The sequence below is a fragment of the Buteo buteo genome, chromosome 2 (genome assembly GCF_964188355.1).
Source record: "Buteo buteo chromosome 2, bButBut1.hap1.1, whole genome shotgun sequence".
NCBI classification, from domain to species: Eukaryota; Metazoa; Chordata; class Aves; order Accipitriformes; family Accipitridae; genus Buteo; species Buteo buteo.
The window spans coordinates 26,392,890-26,406,599 of record NC_134172.1 but is presented as its reverse complement, the minus strand read 5'-3'; the positions used below and the strand labels follow the sequence as shown (position 1 = coordinate 26,406,599).

General features: G+C 44.0%; 1 protein-coding gene across 4 annotated transcripts in view; it reads right to left on the bottom strand.

Annotated features, from left to right (window-relative positions):
* Window positions 1-13,670, bottom strand: part of ANKIB1 (ankyrin repeat and IBR domain containing 1) — a 98,256-nt gene extending 84,586 nt beyond the window's left edge. For all 4 annotated transcript variants that reach the window (XM_075049155.1, XM_075049145.1, XM_075049173.1 and 1 more), the window contains exon 1: window positions 13,170-13,670. The gene's annotated coding sequence lies outside the window, so the exon portion shown is untranslated. The remainder of the gene's footprint in view (window positions 1-13,169) is intronic.
* Between the last annotated feature and the right edge of the window lie 40 nt (window positions 13,671-13,710).

The following is a 13,710-nucleotide window of genomic DNA, read 5'->3' as shown; positions in this document are numbered from 1 at the left end:
ACCTGACAGAAATACTCACTTCTCTCAGCTACTGGCTTCATTCTTGCTAAGTAAAGGCACACTGCTGACTCACATTCAACTTGGTGTCCATCGGGGAAAGTGATATCATTTGTTGCAATGTCACTTTCTAGCCATTGGTTCCCAGCCTGTACTACTGTGTAGGGTTATTCTGTTTTGATTTTCAGACTCTTGAATACCAGGAGGTTCTTGTCAGCCCATTTCTCCAGCCTGTCGAGGTCCCTCAGAAGAGCAGCCCTGCCTGCGAGCACACACAACTTGGTGTCATCAACAAGCTTGCTGATGGTGCATTCCATCGCCTCATCCAGGTAGTTAATGAAGATTATAAATGCAAAACTGCACTATTTAATCTTACTGAATACTAATTATCATGTCCTGAAAAGGACAAAGGACTTCCAAGTGGTTTAATTTTAACTAATTAACAGGTTGGTAAATGGGACTTTACAAAGAACTTGTATTTCAATACACAAGCCATCAAATAAAGCTTCTTCAGTATTTTTTTTTTAATGGGCAGTTTGTGCTTGGTGACTCATTGAAATAGCTCCAATGAAAGATTTCTCTCCAACACATCCTTCTAAATATGGAGAACTAAATACATAAAGTATCTGTGTCAGTGACTCTCAAGAAGTCAGGGAAAAGGGCCTAAATTAAGAGCCACTGTATATTTGTACTGCAATACGCTACAGAGCTGTTAGCAATGTCTCAGTACTGCAGGCTGTGTACCTCCATATACAAGCTTTCAGAGAACTCAAGTAACTGGAGTTCTTTCATAAAAAACAAATGCTTTATCTCGAAATTGTACATAACTCACAGTGCTTCATAGGCCTAGATTATTTGGTATTACAATTTTGTAGTAGAACTATTTCTACAGAATAAATGTGTTATCGGTCAGCTCATTGCTGAAGAACCACATGTTCTGCTATCATAAAGTCTGCTATATAGCCATGTCTCAAGCTCTGAGCTTTAAAATATCAAAATCCTCACCTAATGGGTACAGAGATAACTTCAACTATTTAGCAAATGTGAATGAAACTGCACCAGTCAGTAAGTTCTTTAAAACGTTAAAATGTATAACCTGCATTATTAGCACAGCTGGAACTTTGGTCTTCATAGTTTAGTGGCTACACACTTCTGCAGTTTCTTCAAGACATTGATGAAATTCACCATTTTGATAGACTAACAAGAAATTTTCTGGGCTCTGTTCTCCCAGGATGTTTCTATAAATCTATCTGTAGTCTTTCAACATAGGAGAGAGTTAACTGAAGATTAATACATTTGCCTGTCCCCCAACTGCTTAAGAGATCTAGAACACAGCAGAGCCACCTGGATTTAAAAAAAATCCTAAAAAAGTAGCAATTCTGCAAGTAATTTACACAGGCAAGGTTAAGAAAAAGAACATTTAAGAGGAAAACTCTATTGCAACAGCATTTACAGGTTGCTACTGCTGAAAATTAGTCCTGATGTGCATCCAGCCTTGCATGTATTATTTTTATATCTTACACACATAGTAGCTAATAAAAATACAAAAAAAATTACAGAACTGCATACCACAGCAATACAGTAACAATCAAACCCTTAGTACAGGGAAGAGTTCATTAGTAAATTACAACAGCCCTAAAACTCCTATTCTTAAGTCTACGATAAAATTTTAATAGAACCAGTATTTAATATAATGCTAGTGCAAAAACATAAACAAGTATACATCATGATCTTTTCTCATAATATTTCAGCTATTTCTCTGAAGGCTGGCTCATAATAGGAAATATTTCAATTATCATTATCAGTGCTTCATCTGTGCATCCTAAAAAATACACTCTTGCTTTTTAATACAGTAAGACTTTGAGTTTCTAAACAACAACTTTGATAGAAATATACCATTTTAACTTTGCTTTCAAAATTCCTATTAGAAATTAATTTGAAATAAAAGGGGTGGGGGGGATTGCTATCCCAGTTAACATTTGTGAAAGCTCCTTGAAGAGGAGATCTTAAGTGGACTGTAAACATAGCTCAAACTAATAAATATAACAAATACAATTTTCTCCACTAAGTTATTTGATTTGTAGTAATTTACAATCAGGACCAAAACAAGCTGCACACAAACAGGACATGATGTTCCTACAGTCACTTAAAGTACCTGCTATAAGAACAAGCAGGGCCTGTTTTTAAAGCAGAATTATATTTACAAACTAGAAAAATCCAAATCTTTACTATGCTAAATTCCAAGAAGAGTGATCATCAGGTTAAGTACTTGGGGCAGAGAATCAGTGTCCAGCTTATGTTCACATTTAACCACAACTGAATACAGAGTATATAAAACAGTCGAGAAATATGCCATTAGTATATACATAATTAGCATTATATATATTAATTTTAAGTGTATTTTCCCAGAAATAGCTTTGAAACCTTCAAAGCTGTACCTTTCCTCAAGTCATCTTTCATTAAAAAAAACCACACAGAATTATGTTTTCCTCTCTGTAACCTTTAATTATATGTGAATTACAGTTAAATCTTAATTCACATTGGTATTCACATAAAAACTTGCCCATTTGACTTCATTTTCCCTTAGTTTATCTTACTTCTTGCTAGTGCTTTGCTTCACAGCCTATGCAAGACTATGTGTCTCTTCTTATGTTTTCATCTGCCAAGAACTGTTTAGAATTTCTACTTGCACAGAAGTGCCAAATCATTGATGGTGGTCAAAAAAAAAGAACCAAACTCCAAGACCACAGCATGTCTAAACAGGTGTCACCCATCCAATTAATTTCATGAGACAGAGGCATCAGGTAAGTATAACTCAGCGTACCAGCCATTATCACAGCAGATGATGCTGAAGACAATCCTGACTCCATAAAAATGTTCTGCAAGAGCAGACCAAAGCTAGAAACCATTCATGTTGTCAACAGAAGAAACAAACCTTTGCTTCAAGAGGTACAAGACAACAGTGCAACACAAAACAATAATCAGAAAAATAAGGAGGAAAGGATAGAAAGAAGAAAAGCAAGAAAAATAAGAACAAATATTCAGAAGCTAGAGCGCCATCTCAGTAAATACAGAGGAAACAACAACACAACACTAACAACAGCTACTACAAGATACTGCACAGACACTGTATATAAGAGAAATAACACAAACCTTAAGAGTAGTAGCCATCATGGTTCAAGAATATAAACAAACCTCTTATCAGTAGGTTCTACTTTTGTTAACTTGCATAAATGGAAAAGGATTTAAAAGCATCAGATTTAAATACACTACATGATGAAGAAAAAATCTGCCTCCAGAAAATGCATTCTAATCCCTGAAGTTATTCCAGAATTTGAAAACAAGCAACAGACCTTTTCTTTAATAAGCATTTAATAAGCATATTCCTGCCTTTGATAATGACTCCTGAAGCCCCCCCCTTAAATATAAGAACTTACTCCACACTACAAAAAAACGGCCCCAAATTACAAACATTTCTTAAAAGTTGTATGTAGGAGGTATACAAGTGGTGATTTACTTTCTTGCTTGATAGAGAAAATAATCTACAACCAATTGGTCTCTTTGACAACAAAACGACTCTCTTTAGGTTCTTTTGGTTTTCAAAGCCTATTGTCCAGTTACTAGAAGTCAAGGTTCTTAAACTGACTTGTATACAGTCTTGCAGATGGTCCAGAAGTTGATCATTCTTCATCTTTTCCTCTAAACTGTGCTTTATTTCAGAATGCTGAAGTGAGAAAGGGTTATGCCTACGCCTTACAGACTGTCAGCTGTAAATATAAATGGAATACCTCAGATCATTCCAGCAAACTTAAGGATTCACTCAAAATACCACAGTGACTTGGAAATGCCTAGACTGTATTTCTGACCACAGCCTTTATTATACAGCAAGGACTAAGTGGTTCACAGCAGTTTAAAAATACTCCTTTAAAATGAATATACATCATTTGGCTACCACATGGAACTTGGTGACTGCAGTATTTCCAAAAGTCTTTTTGGTTTATTTACTCATATGCTTCTGAGGTACTATTTTCACAATAAAAGTGTATGTCAAAATTGAATACTTATTTGTTGTTGTTGTTATTTTTGTTGGAGAGAAAGGAAAACCTAAATGCAGCAAAGAGATACAGAGAAGTAGCAGCCAACAACTAACTTTCTACTTCCTGGAACGCTATATAGCATGACAGACTACACCACAGAAGTTGGAATCAGAATCATAGGATCGTTTAGGTTGGGAAAAGACCTTCAAGATCTTCAAGCCCAGCCATTAACCTAGCACTGCCAAGTCCACCACTAAACCATATCCCTAAGCACCACATCTGTCTTTTAAATACCTCCAGGGATGGTGACTCAACCGCTTCCCTGCACAGCCTGTTTGAATGCTTGACAACCCTCTCAATAAAGAAATTTTTCCTAATATCCAATCTAAACCTCCCATGAAGCAACTTGAGGCCATTTCCTCTTGTCCTATCACTTGTTACTTGGGAGAAGAGACTGACGCCCACCTCGCTACAACCTCCTTTCAGGTAGTTGTAGAGAGTGATAAGGTCTCCCCTCAGCCTCCTTTTCTCCAGACTAAACCACCCGAGTTCCCTCAGCCGCTCCTCAGAGGACTTGTGCTCCAGGCCCCTCACCAACCTGGTTGCCCTTCTCTGGACATGCTCCAGCACCTCCATGTCTTTCCTGTAGTGAGGAGCCCAAAACTGAACACAGCACTCGAGGTGTGGCCTCACCAGTGCCCAGTACAGGGGAACACTCACCTCCCTGCTCCTGCTGGCCACACTATTTCTGATACAGGCCAGGATGCCGTTGGCCTTCTTGGCCACCTGGGCACGCTGTTGGCTCATATTCAGCCGGCTGTCAACCAGCACCCCCAGGTCTTTCTCTGCCGGGCAGCTTTCCAGCCACTCTTCCCCAAGCCTGTAGCACTGCATGGGGTTGTTGTGACCCAAGTGCAGGACCCGGCACTTGGCCTTGTTGAACCTCATACAACTGGCCTCAGCCCATCGATCCAGCCTGTCCAGATCCCTCTGTAGAGCCTTCCTACCCTCAAGCAGGTCAACACTCCCTCCCAACTTGGTGTCGTCTGCAAACTTGCTGAGGGTGCACTTGATCCCCTTGTCCAGATCATTGATAAAGATATTAAACAGAACTGGCCCCAATACCGAGCCCTGGGGAACACCACTTGTGACCAGCCACCAGCAGGATTTAACTCCATTCACCACAACTCTTCGGGGCACGGCCATGCAGCCAGCTTTTTACCCAGCAAAAAGTATGTCTGTCCAAGCCATGAGCAGCCAGTTTCTCCAGGAGAATGCTGTGTAAAACGGCATCAAAGGCTTCACTAAAGTCCAGGCAGACAACATCCACAGCCCTTCCCTCATCCACTAAGCAGGTCACCTTGTCATAGAAGGAGATCAGGTTGGTCAAGCAGGACCTGCCCTTCATGAACCCAGGCTGACTGGGCCTGATCACCTGGTTGTCCGGTATGTACCATGTGATGGCACTCAGGATGATCTGCTCCATAACCTTCCCCGGCACCAAGGTCAGACTGACAGGCCTGTAGTTGCCCACATCCTCCTTCCAGCCCTTCTTGTAGATGGGTGTCACATTTGCTAACTTCCAGCCAACTGGGACCTCCCTGGTTAGCCAGGACTGCTGATAAATGATTGAAAGTGGCTTGGTGAGCACTTCTGCCAGCTCCCTCAGTACCCTTGGGTAGATCCCCTCTGGTCCTACAGACCTGTGTGTGTCTAAGTGGTGTAGCAGGTTGCTAACCATTTCCCTTTGGATTATGGGGGCTTTATTCTGCTCCCCATCCCTGTCTTCCAGCTCAAGGGGCTGGGTGCCCAGCAAACAAATGGTCTTACTATTAAAGACTGAGGCAAGGAAGTCATTAAGTACCTCAGCCTTTGTTGCTCTTTCCCCCTGCATCCAATAAGGATTCTCCTTAGCCCTCCTTTTGTGGCTAATGTATTTACAGAAACATTTTTTATTGTCTTTTACGGCAGTAGCCAGATTAAGTTCTAGCTAGGCTTTGGCCCTTCTAATTATCTCCTTGTACAACCTCATCCTTATAGTCCTCCTAAGTTGCCTGCCCCTTCTTCCAAAGGTCATAAACTCTCTTTTTTTTCCCTGAGTTCCAGCCAAAGCTGTCTGTTCAGCCAGGCCAGTCTTCTTCCCCACTGGCTCGTCTTTCGGCACAAGGGGACGGCCTGCTGCTGTGCCTTTAAGATTTCCTTCTTCAGGTATGTCCAGCCTTCCTGGACCCCTCTGCCCTTCAGGACTGCCTCCCAAGGGACTCTGTCAACCAGGCCCCCAAACAGGCCAAAGTCTGCCCTCCAGACGTTCAAGGTAGCAGTTCTTCTAACCCCCCTCCTTCTCCAAAAACTATCACTTCCTGATTGCTGTGCCCAATACGGCCTCCATCACATCACCCACAAGTCCTTCTCTGTTCACGAACAACAGGTACAGCGGGGCACCTTCCCTAGCTGGCTCACTCACCAGCTGTGTCAGGAAGTTTTCTTCCACACACTCCAGGAACCTCCTAGACTGTTTCCTCTCTGCTGTATTGTATTTCCAGCAGACATCTGGTAAGTTGAAGTCCCCTGCAAGAACAAGGGCTGGTGATTGCAAGACTTCTCCCAGCTGCTTACAGAATATTTCATCTGCCTCTTCATCCTGGTTCAGTGGTCTGTAACAGACTCCCACCACGATTATCTGCCTTGTTGGCCTTCCTCCTGATTCTTAGCCATAAACACTGAACCCTATCATCACCATCATTAAGCTCTAGACAATCAAAACACTCCCTAACATACAGGCCTACCCCACCGCCTCTCCTTCCTTGCCTATCCCTTCTGAACAGTTTATAGCCATCCATTGCAGAACTGTGGTTGCACAAGTCATCCCACCATGTTTCGGTGATGGCAACTGCATCATCCTGCTGCACAATGGCTTCTAGCTCCTCCTGTTTGTTGCCCATGTTGCATGCATTGGTGTAGATGCACTTCCGTTGGGCTATTGATCGCACCACCTTTTGTCGGGGGGGGGGAGAAGCCCTGACTCCTACATGATCATTCTCAGGCACTTCCATGGTTTCTAACACATCAATAATCCTTGCATCTTAGCTGCTGCATGGATCTCCATCCCCTACCTCCACTGAAACAGCAGATCGAAGGACCTCGCTAGCTCACTGTCCCTCAAACATTGGTGTGCTGCTCCCAGGCTTATCTCTAGTGAGTCTGGTTTTATTCCTTTCCCCCTTCAGATCTAGTTTAAAGCTCCTTCAATAAGCCCTGCTAACTCCTGTGCAAAGATCCTTTTCCCCCCTCAGAGAAAGGTGTACCCCATCTGTCGCCAGCAGGCCTGGCGTCATGTAGAGCAACCCATGATCAAAACAAAAACCCCAAATTCTGCTGGTGACACCAGGCTCAGAGCCAGGTATTGATCTGCTGTCTCTTCTTGTTTCTTCCCTCATTATTCCCTGCAACTGGAAGGATAGAGGAGAACACTGCTTGTGCTCCTGATCCCCTAACCAGTTGTCCCAAGGTCCTGAAGCCTCTCTTGATTGCCCTGAGACTTCTTGTTGCAACTTCATCACTGCCTACTTGAAAAATCAATAATGGATAATAATCTGAGGGCTGTACCAGGGTAGGAAGCTTTCTCTTCACATCTTTAACCTGGGCCCCAGGGAGGCAGCAGACTTCCCTAAGAAGTGGGTCCGGTCTGCATATTGGGCCTTCTGTTCCCTTCAGAATGGAGTCTCCTATGACAATGACCTGTCTTTTTTTCTTTATGACAATGACCTGTCTTTTTTTCTTTATGGGAGCAGTTTTGACGCAGGGCATAGGCTGACTTAACCTCAGTGACACCTCCATGCTAGATGAACCACTGTCCTCGTTATTGTTTGGTTCCACTTGCACAGCCTCATACCTATTATGCAAAGGCACCTGGGAAGGTGGGGTAGTCACAGAGAAGACGCGCTTGCTGTGCCAGGCAGGAACTTGTCACCATTGCCCCCTATCCCTTAAGTCACTGTGTTCAGCCAGGTAGAGTGAGGGTAAGAAAATATCGTCCAAGTTCTTCAGGTACGTCAAAATGGTAAGCACAAGCCACTGGGAAACTCCCTTAAATAGGGAAAATCCCCAAGAGATTTAATAAAGTCTGCTCCAATATAGAAGCCTGCCCATAAGAACTATTCTATACGTAATTAATAATACACTGCCTCAGTTGTCAGGATGTAATATTTAAACTACACTAACTTACTGTCAAAGAATAACATTACTATACTGCAGGCCGTGTGCAAACATTGATTCCTAGGTGCAAGTTTACGCACCAACATAAAACTTACTTTTAGAGAATTCATTTTGGCCCCTCGCCTTCCTTGTCAGTACAGAACTGAACAAGAAAAGTTACAAGAGGAACTCTACAGCCAACACTGTCACACAGCTGCACCATAAAGCCACCTGAGCCAGGAAGGATGCCAGGCATTCAGCAGAGAGGCCCTTCTATTTCCCTACAGTAATTCATTTACAACCTGTTACTATATTTTTACTGCAAATATCCTTCAACAGTCAGAGTTCAGAATTTATGTGCTTTAAAATATAATTCAAAGCAACACCACTAAATGAAAATATCTCTGAAGCAACTCCAACAAAACTCCTTAAAGAAAATTCAGGGATACTAGCAGTACTACAAATTAGCTTTAGGTCAAAATCAGTGTTTGTTTTATCCAAAAACATGGTGATTCTCTTGTTTGGAAACAGGAAAGTTAAGGATACACATAAAAGTGAATTTGAAACATTAATCTATATAATATATGATATTTTTGCAACTTCTGAAAATTACTTTCAATTACTAAAAACAAGAATACAGGAAAAGGATCAGAGAAGTAACAAGGACTCCCTCAGATCACCTCTGCACACCAATAAGAGAAAAGCCTGGTTGATTTTACACAGGCATTTATTTTATTTCTTTTTATTTTCATAGTACAATTTATGGTTTGTAAGACTAAAACCAAAGAAGCAGAAAGTAAGGACGGTACTTTTAACAAAGCATGGAGGCTAAAGGAAATTCAGAAACCATTTTAAAAAAAAAACAAGAAAGCAACTGACTAGTATCTGTCTTTCTCCAAAGTGATTTTTGGACTAATACACTGAAGATATCCCACTATTGCTACACTTACTTGTATAGCACTCCACTTTGAGTATTTTTTGAGATGAGACAGATAAATAGATATACATATACAAACATAAATTATGACAGTGTGGAATGGAAAACATGCTATTTCACTGATACTAGAGAAGATAATCTAATATTTCTAAGAAAAAAAAAAATAATCACAGAATCACAGAATGGTTTGGGTTGGAAGGAACCTTTAAAGACCATCACGTCCAAGCCTCCTACCACCGGCAGGGACATCTTTCAGTAGGTCAGGTTGCTCAAAGCCCCATCCAACCTGACCTTGAACACTTCTAGTCATGGGGCATCCACAACTTCTCTGGGCAACCTGTTCCAGTGTTTCACTCATTGTAAAAGATTTCTTCCTTATTTCCAATCCAAATCTACCCTCTTTCAGTTTAAAACCATTGCTCCTTGTCCTGTCACTACAGGCCTTGCTAAAAAGTCTCTCTACCTTTCTTATAAGCCTTGTTTAAATACTGAAAGACTGCAATAAGGTCTCCCTGGAGCCTTCGCTACTCCAGGCTGAACAACCCCAACTCTCTCAGCCTTTCTTCACAGAAGAGGTGCCCTCTGACCATCTTTGTGGCCCTCCTCTGGACTTGCTCCAACAGGTCCACATCCTTCTTAAGTTGGGGGCCCCAGAGCTGGACACAGTACTCCAGGTAGGGTCTCACCAGAGTGTAGTACAGGGGGAGAACTGCCTCTCTAAACCTGCTGGTCATGCTTCTTTCTATGCAGCCCAGGATATGGTTGGCTTTCTGGGCTGCAAGAGCACATTGCCAGCTCCTGCCCAATTTTTCATCCACCAGTATCCTCAAATCCTTCTCCGTAGGGCTGGTCTCAATCCATTCATTCCCCAGTCTGTATTGATATTGGGGACTGCCCCAGGCCAGATGGAGGACCTTGCGCTTGGCCTTCCACAATGACAAACAAAGACTATTTTTACTGATTCCACTTAAAATCTGGAAGACATTTAGTGGTTCTGAAGAAAACAAGCAGTTTTTAAACATTAGGTAGACTTCTCCAGCTTGAACCTTTAATGTAATGTAATCTTGCATGAAATATCCTCTGCCCCTAAAATTTACACATATGTGTGATTTCAATAACACTCCAAGGAAAAGTATGTGGCATGTATTTTGAGAGGAGGGAGGGAAAGCAGTAAAAGTCTTGGCTGATGATGATGGTGTTGAAAACACAGCTTTCCCTGTCATTTTGAACATTTCAGAATTTCCATGGGGCTGCTCTTCAAGCAAAACAGATCTCTTTTTGCTATGTATCATTATCAATTACGCAAATACAGTGATGTGATTAGAAACATAACTGGTTCAGCACACCTATTTGTAACCTCCAGCTTCCCAATTTTTCTTTCTTACTGGCATGAGCCACCTTAGCAAAGGCAACAAAACTTCAGCAGTGACAACTGCAGAGAGCAACTTCAAGTTTTCAGATTCCAAAGTGAAATTAATTAACTAGTCAGGTAATGATAACTACATGACATCTAAACAGCAAAGTTAAAACAAACATACCCCAACCCCCCCACCCCAAACCACACATACACAACAAAAAAAACCCTAAAAATCAAACAACCTAAAAAAACCCCACCCCACTAAAAAAGAAAAAAATCACCACAAACCCTGCTAGCCAAACTAGTTAACAATTAATAAACAAAGCTCTACTACTGAAACAAAAAGCAATGTAGTGCTAATCAATCACAGCAGAGGTGTCATAGACCAGTGGGTAAGAAACTGCTCAGGACAGATTAAATCAGCCATAGTGTTAACAAGGTCTTATATATTGAACAAAGAGTAATGACATTTTCTAAGACCATTTTTTTATAGTTGTTCTACTGAACAAAAGCTGACAGCTGTAGAAGGCATTCCCTTTAAAATTTACATGTTTAGTTTCCTTTAATTTTCTGGAGTGTGTATGCCTAATAGGAACATATAACAAACAGACGTGTGTAAACTTACATACAATATGTAACTATGTCTAGGAAACTCCATGTTTTTTCAATAAGCCTAATCACATACTTACATATGTACATACCTAGTGCTATCTAGATGTGTATGACACAAGTAAAAATTAGAGGGACTGCATAAAACTTACCGATACTATTATTATTACAATAGTGCCACTGTTGGGGTTTTTTTTCTTTTTTTTTTTAGTTAGTTTTTATTCATAATATTCTGCTGATGCATATATATATATATATATATAAGACAGGGCACCACCAACATTGTTTAGCTTTTTAGTAAATTTCTAGTAATATTTTTATTCAGGATTAATATATTGTGTTATTAAAATATTTTATTCTTTTGTTTAAAAACTAAACTAAAATTTGTTAAAGAAGGAATTGCTTGAGTACACAGAAAGTCTTGGAATTAAAGTTTCCAGAAGCCTCTCCTATAATTTGGTCTCTTATTTGTAAGGACAGCTATTTATTCTTTCCATGCCCAGGGAGACAAAAAAAAAGTTGCTATAAATTTTACCACTTCAGTTCTGTGTAGACACCTCAACTAAATAAGCCACATGTTCTTAGAAGTTGAAAAATGCTGTTGCTTTCCGTACGACTAAAGCCATTTTTTTTGTTTTCCAAGGAAGAAGAGTATTTTTCCCCTGTACCCAAGAGAGATTAAAGAGAATTATGCCACCACACTTCATATTGAAAATCAAAGAGATGAAAGTAAGGAAAAAACACTCATACGTGTAAGGAAGAGACAGTCTCTTCTCATTGCTAACCTCTACAGCTCATAATTCTCTCAAAAGTGGTCTCTCTCTTTAGAGAATGTACTTAAATTACAGTACACCTACTGATGTTATGTCTACAACTAAAACTCCATTTCTGGAACCGGTAAGCACAGGAATGCGCTCAAAGACGAAAGCACAATCAACGGTTAGTAATGATGGAGGGGTCCATGTGAACAATTTAAGCTGTGGTATTAGTGCCTTACTCTGCAGAGCATTTTTTTTGTGACTCCATACAGCTCTGCATGCTATTTGAACTGTAAATAATTCATGACTGCTCAGTCTGTCTTCTAACAAGGTTGTTCTTCATTTTTAAAAGTCTCCCAATTTCCAGTATGCGTTCAGACCTGCCTGGGAGAGTGATACTGCTACTTACATAAAACTGTTACAGGCAGTACCAAGACTCAAATTTTTCCTCTGAGGAAAAAAAAAAAATAATTAAAACACGAGATCGTGAGCGTTCAATTTCATTCAAGAAGACTGTTTAGGACAGCATTACCCAGCCTGGAAGCAAGGTTACGCTGTCACAGCTCACCCAGCAGCATATATGCTCCCACTCTGGCCACTCACACTTTTTCCCTTTTGCCTTCAAGGCAGGATTTCCAGGCTACGAACAAGGCGGGCATGAGCTCAACAGCGGGAGCTGGCTGAAGCCAGGCCATCGGGCAGCTCCAAACTTTCCGACGGTCCCGGCCGAGGGTACCCCGCCGCCCCGGGGCTGCTGCTGCCGCTGCGGCGCCCCCCCCCCCCGGCCGGTTTCCGGGCGAGACCCCCTCCCTCCGCCACCGCAGGGCGCGGCGCCCGGCGAGAGCCTGGGCCGGAGGCGGCCTCCCTCCCCTCGTAAAAACCCAGCCCGGCGGCCCGCCGCCTCCCGCCATTACGCTTCCCCACAGCCCCCTGCCCACCGGGGCCCGCGCTGCCGGGGGCCGTCCCCACGCCGGCAGCGCCGCCGCGCCCGGGGACGGCCAGCCTCGATAGATAACCTGCGGCTTGTTTACCTCGGCACGCCGGCGCTCCCCTCCGCTCTCACCTCCTCCGCTCCCCTCGCCTGCCGACGGCGCCGAGGCGCCCCCGGAGCCGCCTCTCGGCCCGCCCCACCCGCGATGCGACGGGCTGCCGACGCCCAGATGTGCAAAGTCTCCCGGCTGCGCCCGCGGCCGGACTCGCCTCGCCTCACCTCGCCTCGCCCTCCCGCAGCCCCGCGGACCCCGCCCGAGCCTCCCCCAGCGGCGCCGGGGGGCACTCACCGGCTCCTCACAGGGGCTCTCCCCGGCCCTTCCCGGCGCCTCCGCGCCCGCCACCCAGCGCCTCCATTTGCTCAGCGGCCGCTCCTCTCCCTCTCTCTCCCCCGTTCCGCTCTGGATACGGCGCCCTCTGGAGTGCCCGCTCCGCCGGGCAGCCGGGGCGGTCACTCGGCGGCTGAAGCGGTGGGGAGTGCCCGCCCGGCGACGAGGCTCCCTCCGCGCAGGCAGGGCGTTGCGGCTGCCGCCGTCTCGCTGCCCCTTTGTTCGGCGGCGGCTGCTGGCGTTGTGGCGGCGCTGACGGCTGCGGGCGGCGCTCCCCGCGCCCGGGCGGCCGCTCCACCTCAGCGCCTCCCTGCCCGCCAGCAGCGCCTCATGCTCCCGGCCCGCGGCGCGGTCTCTCTCCCTCTTTCTCCGCCCGCGGTCGACAAGCGGCGGCAGCAGCAGCGGCAGCAGAAGTTCAGGCCGCCGACCCGGAAACTCATCGGCAGCCGAGGCCCGCGGGGCTCCGACGGGAAGCGGATCCGCCGAGCCGGGGGAGGGAGCG